The sequence below is a fragment of the Hypanus sabinus genome, chromosome 4, assembly GCF_030144855.1.
Source record: "Hypanus sabinus isolate sHypSab1 chromosome 4, sHypSab1.hap1, whole genome shotgun sequence".
NCBI lineage: Eukaryota > Metazoa > Chordata > Chondrichthyes > Myliobatiformes > Dasyatidae > Hypanus > Hypanus sabinus.
Window position 1 is genome coordinate 115,126,471 of NC_082709.1, and position 15,286 is coordinate 115,141,756.

Sequence of the window (15,286 nt, forward strand, 5' to 3'; positions counted from 1 at the left end):
AGTTTTTTGCTTCAATTTTCTAACAACTCCAGTTTTTTTTATGATTTTCTCCACTCTTCTCTGTCTGGGAGCACAATCTGTTGGTTCAACGAAGAATGAATAGACTAAAGTTCTTTCTTTGGAGTTCATCAAGACTTAGTTTCCTTCATTCACCAACTTGATACCTATCTGACAAAGAGCCACTGTTTTCAATTTTGGATTCACAATGGACCCCAAAATGAACCACTAACCATACATCCACTTCATGTTGTAAACTCAATCAGCTCCAGCATGGGCACCAGCCTCCCCATTATTGAAGATATCTTCTAAAAGTAACTCCTGAAGAAGGTGACATCCATCATTCAGGTCCCTCACAATCTAGGATATGCCCTCTTCTCATTGCTACTACCAGGGAGCAGGTACAGGAGCCTGAAGATAAACACTCAATACTTCAGTGACAGTTTCTTCTCATCTGCCATCAAATTTCTGAATGGATCATGAAATCATGAACACTAACTCACCACTTTGTTCTAATTTTACAGTATCTTTTTATCTGTCTATTTATATATATATTTCTTACAATATTTTTATATATTGTACAATACCACTACTGCAAAACAACAAATTTCACAACATGTGCCAGTGATAATAAACTTGATTTTGATTCTTATTCACTAAGACAACCATCTTCCATCTCTGTAATAGCCCAAGCTTCAGCTCACCAGCTAGAAAATTTACCAATGATTTTGTAGTCTCTAAGCACTGCTCTTGCAATCAACTGGTGAATCTCCGTTGTTGTAGTCTTCTCCATGGATTGTCACCTTGTTGTGGTGAGGAAGCTTGTGTGGTCCTGAGATCCCGAGGGTGATGCCGTTTGGAGCTATGCTCCTGGTAGGGTCATCCATGGTGGTAAGGTCGAGGGTGAGGTCCCTGACAAAGAACAATCCAACCAAGACCTCAACGGTGGAACAGGTGGACAAAGTTACTTCGAATTCAATGGCTGTGAAGGCAGATGAAGGCTGCAACAAATCCATCAGCTCCAATCGTCGTGGTTTCAATGCCATTGGAATCAGTTGGTTGATTTGTGAAGTATCGTGTGTTTCTTGGAGTGCAACATCAAGTACACATTAAACAAATACACGCACAGGTGTCTTCGCTCTGTGGAAACGGAATGAAGACCATCATCCTCGACCTCAAGGGATAACCACGAGTCAGGGTACACCTGAGCTCTGTTACCCATTCCTGTCTCACTTCATCCTTGTTCTCGCTGACCTTGCTTTAATATTTTCTCCCTGATTTCATATTCTTCCATGAGCTTACTCCTCTCTGTCACTGTAAACAGCCTATATCCATAAACCTCTGAGTGACCAGTGCTCCTCAAATTCAGGCCTCATGAAGTGAATTGATTTGCCACCGGTTGACATATCTTCTGCTGACTAAGTCTCAATTTCTGAATTTCCTTCCTAAAATTTTACACCCTCTCTCTCCTTCATCTATTAAGATATTCCTTAAGCTTACCACTAAACTCTTGATATCTTATGAGAAAATTAAAGGAAATCATTTGACTGAGAGCATTGTTGGGAAGAATCCTTTTTTTTAATTAAAGCTAATGGACAAATGCAAATTGTTAGTATGGAGCAGAAGGGAACAAAAGTAAGAAAGTTATTCTAAGCCCGTACAAAACAGCAACAAGACCAGCTAAGGTATAGAATTCACTTCTGGCAAGAAAACCCAGAAAATATGTCAAGGTCTTAGAGAGGATGGGAAGGGATTTACTAGAATCGTGCCAGGCGAGGAACTTCAACTTTTGTAAGGAATTGAAAAATTAAAACTATTCTTCTTAGGACAGACAATATTAAGAGAATATATAACAAAGGAGTTCAATATCATGAATGTTTTTGACAGTAAATAAGTAAGGAAAAGATAGTTCATGTGAGAGGAAAACTGGGGATAAATATTTCAGACTTAAGATGACTAACAAAAGAACCTGTGCTGATTTGAAGCATCTATTTATTGAAGAACAAATTATGATGATCTGGAACCTACTGCTCTGCAGGCTCATACAGTTTTTCATTAATCATCTGTGGGATAATGGCTACCCTGGCAAAGGCAACATTCCCTAAAAGCCCTTGAGAAAGAGGCAGTGCTGCATCTGTCCTACTAGCAACTCCAAGTGTACTGTTGAGTGAGGGCTGATGAAGGAATACCAATTACATTTCTAAGTCAGAATAGCATATAACTTTGGAGATACTTGCAGGCCTTTGCATTACCATGCGTCTCCTGCCTTGTCCTTCTGGGTGACAGAGATTGTGGATGTGGTATGCACTGGAAGGGGAGGCCTTGAGTGAGTAATTGTAATACACTTTATAAATGGCAAACACTCTTGCCACTTCGTGCCAGAGGCGAAGGGTGTACACGGTGGCATAGAGGGTCTCGATAATGTCAGCTGTTTTGTTAGGGCAGTGTGAAACTTCTTGAAGCTGCATTCAATGAGGCAGATGGAATAATTCCATCAGACATCTAACTTGAGGGGGTGAGGCAATAGAGATAACAAAAATCATAAGGGGCACAGAAAGGGTGAAAACATGATTTTTTTTCCCCAGGGATGGGGCGTTAAGTGTCGATTTAAGATTAGAGGCAAGAAATTTAAAAGGGATATCAGGGACAACTTCACTCAAAGGGTGGTGCAGATTTGGAAAGAGCTGCTATAAACAATGGCTGAGGTGGGCACATTAGCAACATTTAAAAGACATCTGGATAAGTAGGAGAGGTTGAGAGGACTATGGGATAAATGTGGGCAGATGGGCAACATTGGCATGGATCAGTTGGGTCAAAGGACATGTTTCCTTACTGTGCAGCACAATGACTCTATAACTTGTCCTTGCAGAGGGTGGGAATCAAAAAGTAAGACAGTCATTATAGACTGTCTATTATCTGGCCTTCTCCTATTGTGGTAAGTCTAATTAAATTCCAAGTTAAAGGGGGGTAGAATCTCAGGAAGCACTTCAGACTTGTGGCTTGTAGTTGCTGTTAACAGAGGACTGTTCAAAAGAGAATCAGTTAAATACTTAAAGTAAGATGTTTATCAAACAGTGAGAAGAGACCACAGAAATCTACTTTGGCTTGTTCCCACTTCCTAAAGATGTGCAGATTGCTAGGTTAACTGGCCACTCTAAATTGGCTCAATGGGATTAAGGAAGGAAAGGGTGGAATAGGATTAATAAAATAGACTTATTAACACTATGGAATCTCTTGTTTCGTGGATGTCTGTGAAGAGTACTAATTTCAGGCAGCATACTGTATGCATTCTCTGATATTAAAGGAACCTAAATCTAACCTAAAAATGGGATCGGCTTTGAGCGGATGGGCCAAATGATCCCCATCTAAGCCTTGAGGAAATGTGATAAATTCTGTGAATGGCACTGGTGAGTTGTCAGTTTAGATTATGAAACTCTACAATCAAGTCTTTCTAATTCACAGGTCATCAAAGTTGAATCCTTGTTAACTGTCCCCTTAACAGACAAAAGTCATGTTTTCTTTCTCCGAGTTACATTGACCGTAAGCACTCATGCTAGATTATTTGATTAACTGCTAAAATTAGAGCAGGGAGATAAATAACCCCTAATCTCATTGCTAGATATTTGTTTACACAGAGACATTTATTTTGTTTAAGTATTTAACTGATTTATTTCTCTATGGTGCAAAATTAAACACAGCTTAACTGTAAGTTTAAAAAACCACATTCTGTTTCTTCTTGCAAAGTGACAGCTGGTGGAGAGTCAGAGGAGCTTTGTCTGAATCAGAATCAGGTTTGATATCACTGGCTTATGCTGTAAATTTAGTTAACTTTGCGGCAGCAGTTCAAGACAATGCACGATAATACAGGGAAAAACTGAATTACAGTAAGTATATATGGTGGCATCTGTTGGTCTCGCAAGACCATGGATCTGCGCCTGTAATGCCTACTGGGGCGTCCTCTCCAGGGCGCAGACCTGGGCAATGCAAACGGTATATTAAATAGTTAAATTTAATAAGTAGTGCAAAAACAAAAGTTAAAAAGTAGTGAGGTAGTGTTTATGGGTTCAATGTCCATTCAGAGATTGGATGGCTGAGGGGAAGACACTGTACCTGAGTCATTGAGTGTGCCTTCAGGCTTCTGTACTTCCTTCCTGATGATAACAGTGAGAAGAGGACATATCCTAGGTGGTGGAGGGAGTTAATGATGGATGCCATCTTTTTAAGGCACTGCTCCTTGATGAAGTTTTGGATACTACGGAGGCTGGTGCCCAAGATAGAGCTGACTAATTTCACCACTCTCTGCAGCTTACTTTGATCCTGTGCAGTAGCCACCATACCAGATGGTGTGGTCTGGGGGGGGGTCCTTTCAGTGTTGCAACTGCCTGGTCTAATCCACAAGGAATAAGGACATTCCGTGATCTGTGGTGTTAGTAGTGTCAAAAAGTTGTCTGGTTGCTTTTGCAGTTCTTTTTATTTCATATATTGTTGAATCGTAAGGCAAATTGAGGTTGCCTCTGTTGCAGTACACATATACTGCATTTGGATATAGTTCTGTTTCTACAAAGTTCACAAGATAGTCGTCATTGGTTTCATAGCAAACATTTCCAATTGAAAAAGAGAAGGAAAAACATTACTATGTTTCCTCTTCAAACATATGTATACATGTCATAAATTTTTCAGATTTTTTTTTCAGCAGAGTGCCGACTGGGGGAATTTTGATCCACTGAAATGTAACGTTGACAAGGTTATTTAGTCAACTATTGAACACAACACTCAAGCATCTGTACATACATCGTATTTTTAAACTTAATATTATAGAAACTCACTCATCCATACAGGTGTTCATAAAACAAGCATGGGTTAACATTGGGATAGGACGATTGGTACTATTCCTGTGATCAACCTAGCAATGACAGTGCAGTTGTAAGCAGCTTGTGTTGGGACCTGCACAGCTCAAGAATTGTCACTTCTTTTGAATGGAATATGCAACCCTTCGACCTATAGTATCTGCATCAGCCATCAGGAGCCAAAATTCATCTCATTCATCCCATTTTAGTTTACATCTGTAAAACTGGAACCTATTCATTACCCAGGGATGACTTATAATCTTAAAAGGCCTATCCCCAAGAAGGCTCTGGATCAGCTGCATAATATTCTGCTGTTATGGGGGTGAAATGGAAGTGCAGTGGGAATAGAGGAATCTGAATTTTTTTTGTACATGATGACTTTGCCATGTAATTGTGTTCTCTGAAGGAGTCTCCCACTTCACTGTGCATGTGGGATGATCAGAGGCAAGGATCATGGAGTACAGCTCCCTCCATGAAATCGTGATAATGAATTGGCATGCAATAACATTGTAGCCCAACTAAAGTCCTGCATCAACATTTATACTGATCTGCCCATTTGCATGTTCAATGTATTAACTCAATTTTTTTTTTTGAAACGCTGATGCTAAAAACATCAAACTTAAACAGAAAATGTCAAATAATTAGCAGTCCAGTCGGCACTGCGGAGAGAGAAACTTCTACTTAAAAGTAAACTTCATAGTTACAGTTGTATGATTATCACCCCCTCTATCACTGGAAGAACTTTAATCTTATTTACTCTATCAAAATCAGTAATGATTTTGAACAACTCTAATGAATTTTTCCTTAACATTTCCTGAAATGAAAAGAGCAAATCCAAAAGTTTCTCAGCATAACTGAGGTTTCGGATCCACAGTACATGGATTCCTCCATGCTAGTAAATCCCCTTTGTGGCCTTACCTAGCTTTTGACAATCTCTCCAAGATGCAGAATTAACCACTGCTGATTTATTAATGTAATTTCCTCCTTTGAAATCAAATATGTAGAGATGAACATAGTTGATACTAAGTACCTTGTGTACTGTATATGGCACTGACAACCACAAACAAAATTCTACTTCTGCATATATAAAGTTGAGTGTACACTCTAAAGAGAGTAGGCTATATCCTGGGAACTAGCAGTGTGTTATTTGGCCCTAGCCTTCTAATGGTGAGTAAGGAAAGGATAAAAGTGGAGAAGTCAAGCTAAACTGGCACCGGCCCCTATCAGTTGGTAGCAATGTCTCCTAGTTCGCTATTTTACTGGTCATGTTGAAAAAGATTGATGAAGCAGTAAATGCTTTAATCTGAATCCTTAGAGATGTATATCATAAGGGACTAAGATGCAAATCCATTGCCAATTCCTATTCTCCCTTTGCCAGCCAACCAATCCCATTCCCTTTCTGCCATGTGGGTCTCCTCCTTAGACTCCCTTTTTGAGAACATTTCTTTTTCACCATTTTTCCATATAACGCCAAAGTCATTCTGTACCAGTCTTGGCAACAGCCAGGAACATCCCACTGCAAACATGCCCAGGAACAATCCAACTGATTAAACCACCTCCCCCCTCCCCATGTTATAGTGTCCTAACTGTGTAATGGTGAGCTAGAGGGAAGAAGCAACTGTGAGTGAGCCTCGAACAATCAACTATCTGAAAGCAATCATTAAAGACCTATGGAATCGAAAGTCAAAGGGATTTTTGAAGTCTGACAGAAATTTTCACTTTGTATTTTGGAGTTTGCCTTTGCTAAAGAGAACAGCAGTTCCCGCTCGATATTCTCAGCATTGTTTAGATGGGTCATTTTACAGTGCCAGCCCCACAAATAAACTTTATCCTGTCATTAGCAAGTGATGAAGGGATTTAGAACTCCATAAATTGCAACCCTTGGTTAAAAATAAATGAGCTTTGCCTTCTATTTTGTAACTTTTAAAGCAGTCAGATTATGTGGAAGTTATTTCCATACAGCAACTTGAATTATTCAGTGTGAATCTGCACTTCTGTTTAGCCAGTGGTTGGTACAAAAGAGTACTGAAGAGATGACATGTTCTGAACTGCTTTAGTGATATTACAAAGTAGGCTTCAGAAAGGGAGGGATAGATTTACCTCATTGTGGTGAACTACATATACCTGTCTGGACATGCCCCCGCCGCTGACTGCACCTGTGGCTCCTCCCACAGACCCCTGTATAAAGGCGATTGGAGACACAACCCCTTCCTCAGTCTCCAGGATGTTGTGTTGTGGTCACTTGCTGCTTGTTCTTTCTTCCAGCCAATAAAAGCCTATATCTCGCCTCACGTCTCCGAGAGTTATTGATAGTGCATCACTCATGCCATACCGAGTTTGATGGCAGAGGCAGATTAATATCAGTGATGTGTGCTTAACCCACTGTTTTACTCTCTTTACACCAATGACCATGTGGCTAGGCACAGCTCAAATGCAATCCATAAATTTGCTGGTGATAGAACCATTGTTGAATGGTGTTGCAGCAGCAATCTTGCACTCAGCGTCGGCAAGATGAAAGAGCTGATTGTGGACTTCAGAAAGGTTAAAACGAGGGAACACATACCAATCCTCATGGAGGGATCAGAAGTGGAGAGATTGAGCAATTTCAAGTTCCTGGGTGTCAATCTGAGAGCCTAACCTGGACACAACATATTGATGCAGTTATAAAGAAACCAAGACAGTGGCTATACTTCATCAGGAGTTTGAGGAGATTTTTGTTTGTCAACTAAAACACTCAAAAACTTTCCGCAAATGTACTGTGAAGAGCATTCTAATTGGCTGCATCACTGTCTGGTACGGGGGGACTACTGTACAAGATTGAAGTAAGTTGCAGAAATGTGAAATTAGTCAGCTCCATCATGGATACCAGCCTCTATAGTTCCCAAGACATTTTCAAGGGGCTATGTTGCAGGAAGGCAGCATCCATCATTAAGGACCCCACCACCCAGGACATGCCCTCTTCACACGGTTACCATTAGGAAGGAGGTACAGAAGACTGAAGGCACACTCTCAGTAATTTGGGAACAACTTCTTCCCCTCTGCCGTCCAATTTCTGAATGGACATTGAACCCATGAACACTACCTCACTACTTTACATTTGTTTTTTTTCTGCGCAACTTATTTTAACTTAACTATATAAATATTTAATATAACTCAGTTTTTTAAAATTCTCTGTATTTATCATGTATTTCATTGTAATGCTGCCACAAAGTTAACAGATTTCTTGACCTTGTCTCCTCTCTGTTGTCAGTTAGATTCATGTACTAGCTGCCGGCGTAGGTCAGAAGGCAAAGCCTAGAGGAGATGCTGCTGAAGGCTGCTGATTGAGAATGGTCTAGCTGACAGAACACTGAGAATGTGTCAAGGCACAGATCAGAGAACTTGGAAAGAGGAGGAATGAAAGGAATGGGGATCTCCCACACTGAATGCATTGGAAAGCTCAACCTATGAAATGAATGGGAAGACATTTAGCTCCCGGTGTCACAACCAGGGCCGTTTTCAAAAAGAATTTTTTTTAGTCAGTTAGTATGTGGACTGTTTACTCTCAGCGTCATCCTGTGATTTTGCTTTGTTCTTGGGTTGTTTACCTTTTATGTCTAATTGTTTGTCTTTGCACCAGCTCTGGTTTTTACTTTGTTTTACAGGTGTCTCATTTGGGATCATGAGGATTGTTAAACTTTTTGTATTGATCACTTTCCTTTAACTTGTGATAATTTAACTAACACACAGTTTTCAATGTTCGGAATTCCTATGTGCTCTATGGTGTGTTTCGGGGGGCATGCCAACCTCTCTCTGTTGGCTCCTTGTGGTTCTTTGTCTAGTGAACTTCAGCCTGAGTTCTTCTTTGTTTCATGAGTAATTTCAGTTCATCAAGATTCTGTACAGATTGCCTGAGCTCTTGTTAGTTTTTTTTCTTGTTTATTTCTGTAATAAATCCTTAGTTTTATTTTAATTGCCAAAGTCTCCCTGATTCCTGCCCTTGAGTTTGCAGTTGTCCCTCACACTTGGATCAAACAGTACTTATGTCCTTTCAGCCAAAGGCATTCCTGGGATTTGGTCATTCTCTGCCCCCACCACCCCCACCCCATCCCATTAAATCCGTGGGAAAGCAGTGTGATGGGCGTAAGACTCAGATTTGTTTAAAACTTAAGGTCCCAGTAATCCAAATGCAAACATTTCTGGTGATTCGAATCCCTTCTATCCATTGAATCCTAACAAAAATTGAAACTATGGGCAGAACTTCATTTTATATATTTGGAACTTGCAGTTACACAAACACAAAAGCAAACTTTCTCCAACTCCTTTAAACTAATTTTAAAATCACACTCAAGCAATTTAAGCTTGAGTTTTTCTCTGCAGGTACTGCTGGAAGTTTCCAGTGTTACTTTTCTTTATTTTTTAACTTGTGCTTATTAAGCCCGTCTAAAATTTTCTGAAAATTGATAAATTGCGTTGAATGTATTTTTTGTTGTCCCCTATATTCAACTATCCCTAGACAGCAGCTTCATCATAGCTCAAGGATCAATGGAAGCTTCACTACCAGGACAGCATGAAACTCATTTTTCTTCAGATCTCCTTTATGAGATCTTTTACATTCACTGAAAAGGTAGATAAGACCTCAACTCAGGGTCTCATCTAACAGGGTGCGCCTAGCAGTACAGCATTCAGATCCATTTTCAAATTTATTTATCACATGTACATCAAAAAATACAATGAAATGCGTTATTTGCATTCACAACTAACACAGCTGATGATGTGCAGCAGTAAGTTTTACCACATATTCTGGCACCAATGTAGCATGCACACAGTGTTCAGCAGAACCAAACAATCAGCCACAACAACAACAGAACAAAAGAAGGTAACCACAGCAAAACAAACCCTTTTCCAACCCTCCCACCCACACAGCCCTCAGATACACAGACAGACATCCAGCCCAAGGGCAGGCTGTCTCCAGGCCTCCAGTCCTTGGCGTTGAATGATCATACTTGCAGACATTGGGCCTCTAATCGCCAGTCCTTGGCCTGGACTCACAGACTCGACCTTCAGGCCTCTACATCTGGAAATGCCAATTTTGGTCCTTAACCTCTGGGCTTCCTACCTCCTCCTCCCCCTTCTCCTAAGGTCCACTCTCCTATCCCATTAGACTCCTTCTTCTCCAGCTCTTGACTTTTCCCACCCACCTGATTTCACCTATCACCAAGTTAGCCTCCTTCCTCTCCCCCCACCTTTTTATTCTGGCATCTTACCCCATCCTCCTCAGTCCTGAAGAAGGGTTTCTGTCCTAAAAGTTGACTGTTTATTCATTTCCATAGATGCTGCCTGACCTACAGAGTTCCTCCAGTATTTTATCTGTGTTGGTTTGGATTTCCAGCATCTGCAGATTTGCTCGTGCTTATGATTTTCTACCTCCAGTCTTGCTGAGCTCCAAACTTCGACCCAACACAAACAGAATGCTGGAGGAACTCAGCAGGCCAGGCAGCATCTATGGAAAAGAGTACAGTCGACATTTTGAGCTGAGACCCTTCATCAGGACTGGAGTCATCAGAGTCTGACTCCTCATCTTTATTTCACCAGTCCTGATGAACGGTCTTGGCCCAAAACATTGACTGTACTCTTTTCCATAGATGCTGCCTGGCCTGCTGAGTTCCTCCAGCATTCTGTGTGTGTTGCTGGGATTTCCAGAATCTGCAGATTTTCTCCTGTTTGTGTCTGAAGTTTGATTCTCAGCTTTGCACCCCCTCCCCCTGGCTTGAACTTCTTCGACACCTCAATATCAACCACGGGACTTGGCAATCAATGGTATAATGTGTATCCCTCGGGTTAGTGTTAAAATGTCAACTTCTGTTTGCTTCTTGACTTGAGAACAGGACTATGAACCCATAGCCCATGATTCAGAGTTAACTATTGCAGGGACAAGCCAAGGTGACAAGCACTGCAAGCAGAATGTAAATAATCCATGTACGTTTTCTAAGAATAGTTGTTGACCAACTGAAAACTGCAAAGCAAGTAAAGTATTAAATTAAGAAGTGGAAATATACATTGGAGAGGCTATGTTCTAACAACAATTACTCGGTCAGCTGCTGCCTTATTCCAAAACACAGGGAGAAATTCTGAGCCTTGAAAATGTTCACTTGTATTCCAACCAATTCTTTCAGGAGGAGGCCCACTGGTGGTCTTTTCTGGACAGCAAATAAAGGGAAACCTTGCAGTGAGGCCCGAGTTCCAATGACAAATGAGAAAGCGGCTGAGCATAAGCAGGGCCACATGTTAATGGCTGTACATGTACACTAGCTGTACAACATAACAGCACGAGGAACATTTCAAAGAGCAGCATAACAAGGGCGAATAAGGCTGAACTCTGTATGTGCAAACAACAGTGTGCACACAGCTCCATTTGCTGAACTTGTACTACAGTCGGAGAAAAGATGTCAGGATTTAAATTGCCCTCTGCATAGAGAATGCTCCCACAGGGAAAATCTGTGCCAGTTTATAGGAATTTTTAAATTTAAACATTTGAACAAAATCCCAATGTATTTCCCATTTATTCCATAGCTCTCTTAATATGAATATTTATGTGAGGAGTATGTTTTATTTATTTCAGGGTGTACCCACTAAGAAACTAGTATTCTATGTTATCAAGCTTCCAATGGCATATCCATACCAATAGACTCAATGTAATATAAGTCAGGCCCTTACTCTAAAAGCAGTGTTTTGCACTTTTACAGTATAAGTGGGCTTCCTTCCTATCAAGGAATGAAGCGTTAATCATATTCATAAAAGAACTGTTTAAATGGGATATGTGAAGTATAAGGATGAAACTTTGCGAAAGTGAGCTTTTGTTGCCTGGGATAATTAAAGATGAGCAGGTTGCCTCGGCAAAAATGTTCAACAGTGTCACTTTTTAATCAATAGCTATGACTAACCCAAAAACAAGAGGCAGGACCCTGACTTCCAAGTCTGAAGGATATAAGAGGGAGTGGCATTTCAGAATCAGAATCAGGATGAACATCACTGGCATATGTTGAGAGGTTTGTTGTCTTTGTGGCAGCAGTACAACACAATACACAATAATAAAGGAAAGACATGAATTACAGTAAGTATATACAGTATATTAAATAGTTAAATCAAATAAGTAGTGCAAAGATAAAAACAAAGAAAAGTAGTGAGATTGTATTCATGGATCCAATGTCCTTTCAGAAATCAGATGGCAGAGGGGAACAAGCTATTCCTGAATTGCTGAGTGTAATTTCTTACTATTATCATACCAATTGAGCCTTCAGATCATAATCACATTCATGAGTGCCACAGACTTCAATGTAATTTAGCTTTCCTTTTAAATCTTCAAGAGTCTTGCAAAGTTTTCTCTGAGAACCTAAAATCTGTCACCGAATGGTAAATCTCTAACAGCCTTGCACACTAGCTGTGATTTCTGGTTTGAGAGGTGGTCCACAATTATTCAGCTTTTGATAGTTCCAGATGGGTTTCACAGCAGTTAAACTTGTGCAGTTTCTGTAAGGGATGGCCTACTTGCAAAACTAGTTTCATATCTGACCTGCACCTCTTTAAGTACAAATCAACCTTCCACTGGTATTTGTCCCTTTACCTTTGTCACAATGAAAATAAATTATCAGCCAATAATCATCACATTACTATTCACAGGAGCTTGCTGTACACAACTGGGCTGCTATATTTTCTACATTAAAGTACTTCAGTACTGGGCTAGATTTAGTCCAAAATAAGACCATGAAAGGCTCTGTGAAACTACAAATCCTTCTACTTTAAACAAGGTTTTACCAAATTTATACAAGAGTCAGCCCCTAATGGAGTCATAGACACGTCTGTAGTAACTGATTCTGCTCCAGCCATCAATCACCCATTGACATAAAATTCCATTTTATGCTTCCCTACTCCCCCTCCCCTCCCCATCCCTATTCTGACACCTGCCTACACACAAGGCTAGCAAATTAACTTCCTAGTCCACACACACTTGGACATAGATGTATTTAATCCTATTCTAAACTACAGTTATAGTCATACAGAATAGTATGCACACAATATTTATGTACTTATCTCACAGAAACTGCGCACACACGTTTACGCATTCATTGTCTCATGCACACAAATGTTCTTAATGCATATTTACACACATACACACAAGCATACACAAATGCATGTGTATGAGAATGAATACGCATGTGCCTTCATCCGTGACAGTGTGCATCAGCCAGTGAGCATGTGTGCATGCATGAAAGTTTTGAGCATGCGTACGTGGCCCTATGTGCATGCGTTAACTTATGAACTTGCACGCATGCACACACGTGCTCACAGGCAGACGAACACTCTCATGGACAAAGACACATGCACACGCTTCTCTAACTTACTCCCACTCGCAGCCACACTCATACAGTTTGTCATGCTTCATAAAATATTTGGAAATAAATTTAAAATGCTTCAAAAACAGGTACAAAATTAGAGCAAAATAGGTCAGAGCATACAACTAACATTCCAGGTTTGGAAGTTACTGGGTAACTGCTACCACAAACAAAAATGTTGGGAAACAATAATTAAAATGACTGTCTCCTAAACTCTGTGTGCTTCCTGTGAATGCTAGTACTGAAAAATTGATATTGTGGTTAATTTTAATGCCTCTTGCTGATATTCCGCCTGAAAGTTATCTCTCAACAATTTAAAAACCCCTGTAAAACTGAGAGAAGTTTCCAACAGGCAGCAAAAGTTATTGAAGTTTTCATCCGTTGAAGTTGCATTGAATATTGGTATTCTATGCACTGTGACACAGTGTTATCATACAAGGAATCCTATCATCCTCAAATTATGACAAAGCATGTACAGTTAATAGAAATTTAGGATAAACAAGCCATAGATTGTACATCCAGATAAACAAGCTTTATTTTAACAACAGTGCTTCGCAGAGTGCCAGGTTGTGTTGCAGTTAGGGCGACACCATTACAGTTCAGGGTGTCAAAGTTCAGAGTTCAATCCCAGTGTCCTCTGTAAGGAGTCCATATATCCTCCCCGTGGAAAGCGAGGGTTTTCTCTGGACACTCTGGTTTCCTCCCACAGTCCAAAGACATACCAGTGAGTAGACTAATTGGTCATTGTAAATTGTTCCATGATAAGACTAGGGTTAAATTTGGGGTAGTTAGGGGTGCTGGGCAGTGCAGCTCAAAGGGCCTATTCCACAGGGTACCTTGAATTAATTAAGCAAACAAATAAATAAATAGTGGTGGTTGTGTTTATACTGTAGTTCTAGTAATAGCTGAATAATAATGCCAAGATTGAGAGTTTAAAATCCCACTGCACTTTTAAGAACAAGATCAGTTTAAAAAAAAAACTCTGGGCCACTATAAGTAACTACGAATCTGTCAAGTTAATCCTGGTATTTCTGCATTTACTTTTTGCATAGATTGAGGCAATTCAGCCCATTGAATTTGTACTTGCTCAGAATAATCCACTCCCCAGTAATTTCCCTTTAACCTATTCTCCCCACATTCACATCAGCTCACCCCAGAATCTGGGGGGGGTGGGGGGAGAGACAATTAATCTGCCAATCCCACATCTTTGAGACATGGGTAGAAACTAGAGACCCTAACACAATCCCAGGGAAAATGTGCAAACTCTGGACAGTGCTAGAGGTGAGGATAGCAGCTGGATTGCTGGAGCTGTGACACCCTTGCTACATCACTGTGTCATAAATATCCTTTAGGAAATGAGACCGTCTACCCTCACCTAGTCGGGTCCTATCTGTGAGCTCTGCTCCAGACTGGCATGGGTACCTTTGAGGTGGTGTAGCAAGTCTTTCAGTTGTATTAAAGCTACCAATGCATAATGCCAAACCTAGCATTACTCTGAAAGTACATTCACCACACAACATCAAAGTCAAAATAAACTTTATCATTAAAGGACATATATGTCACCATCTACAAACCCATGGGCATACTCAGCAAATGTAACTATACCAGGATCAGTGAAAGATCAACCAGAGTGCAGAAGAGAATAAACTGTGCAAATGCAAATATGAATAAATAGCAATAAATAATGACAACATGAGATAATATGATAAAGTGTCCTTAAAGTGAGATCATTGGTTGTGGGAAACATCTCAAAGGATGGGCAAGTGAGTGTAGTTATCCACTTTTGTTCAAGAGCCTGATGGTTGAGGGGTAGTGACTGTTCTTGAACCTGGTGGTGTGAGTCCTGAGGCTCTTGTACCTCTACCTTCTGGCAGCAGCGAGAAGAGAGCGTGGTCTGAGCAGTGGGGTTCTCTGATGATGGGCTGAGTCCATTATATTTTCTGCTCAAAGGCAAAGGCAGACTGCTGATATATGCTTGTAACTACAACTTCGGCCTTACTGAATGTGGACAACAAGTGTTAACTTTTTTCTTTGAGGTCTTTTCAGTGATGCCAAATTTAGAAGAATCTG

The 15,286-nt window shown here is 40.4% G+C and overlaps 1 protein-coding gene and 1 long non-coding RNA gene across 2 annotated transcripts in view; one reads left to right on the forward strand and one right to left on the reverse strand.

Annotated features, from left to right (window-relative positions):
• The window catches only part of LOC132392329 (uncharacterized), a 42,842-nt gene extending 30,975 nt beyond the window's left edge, over nt 1-11,867 (forward strand). The window contains exon 3 of the long non-coding RNA XR_009511493.1: nt 11,757-11,867. This is a non-coding gene — a long non-coding RNA (uncharacterized LOC132392329). The remainder of the gene's footprint in view (nt 1-11,756) is intronic.
• LOC132393124 (rho GTPase-activating protein 6-like) overlaps nt 1-15,286 on the reverse strand; it is a 532,445-nt gene that overhangs the window by 480,830 nt on the left and 36,329 nt on the right. The window lies entirely within an intron of this gene.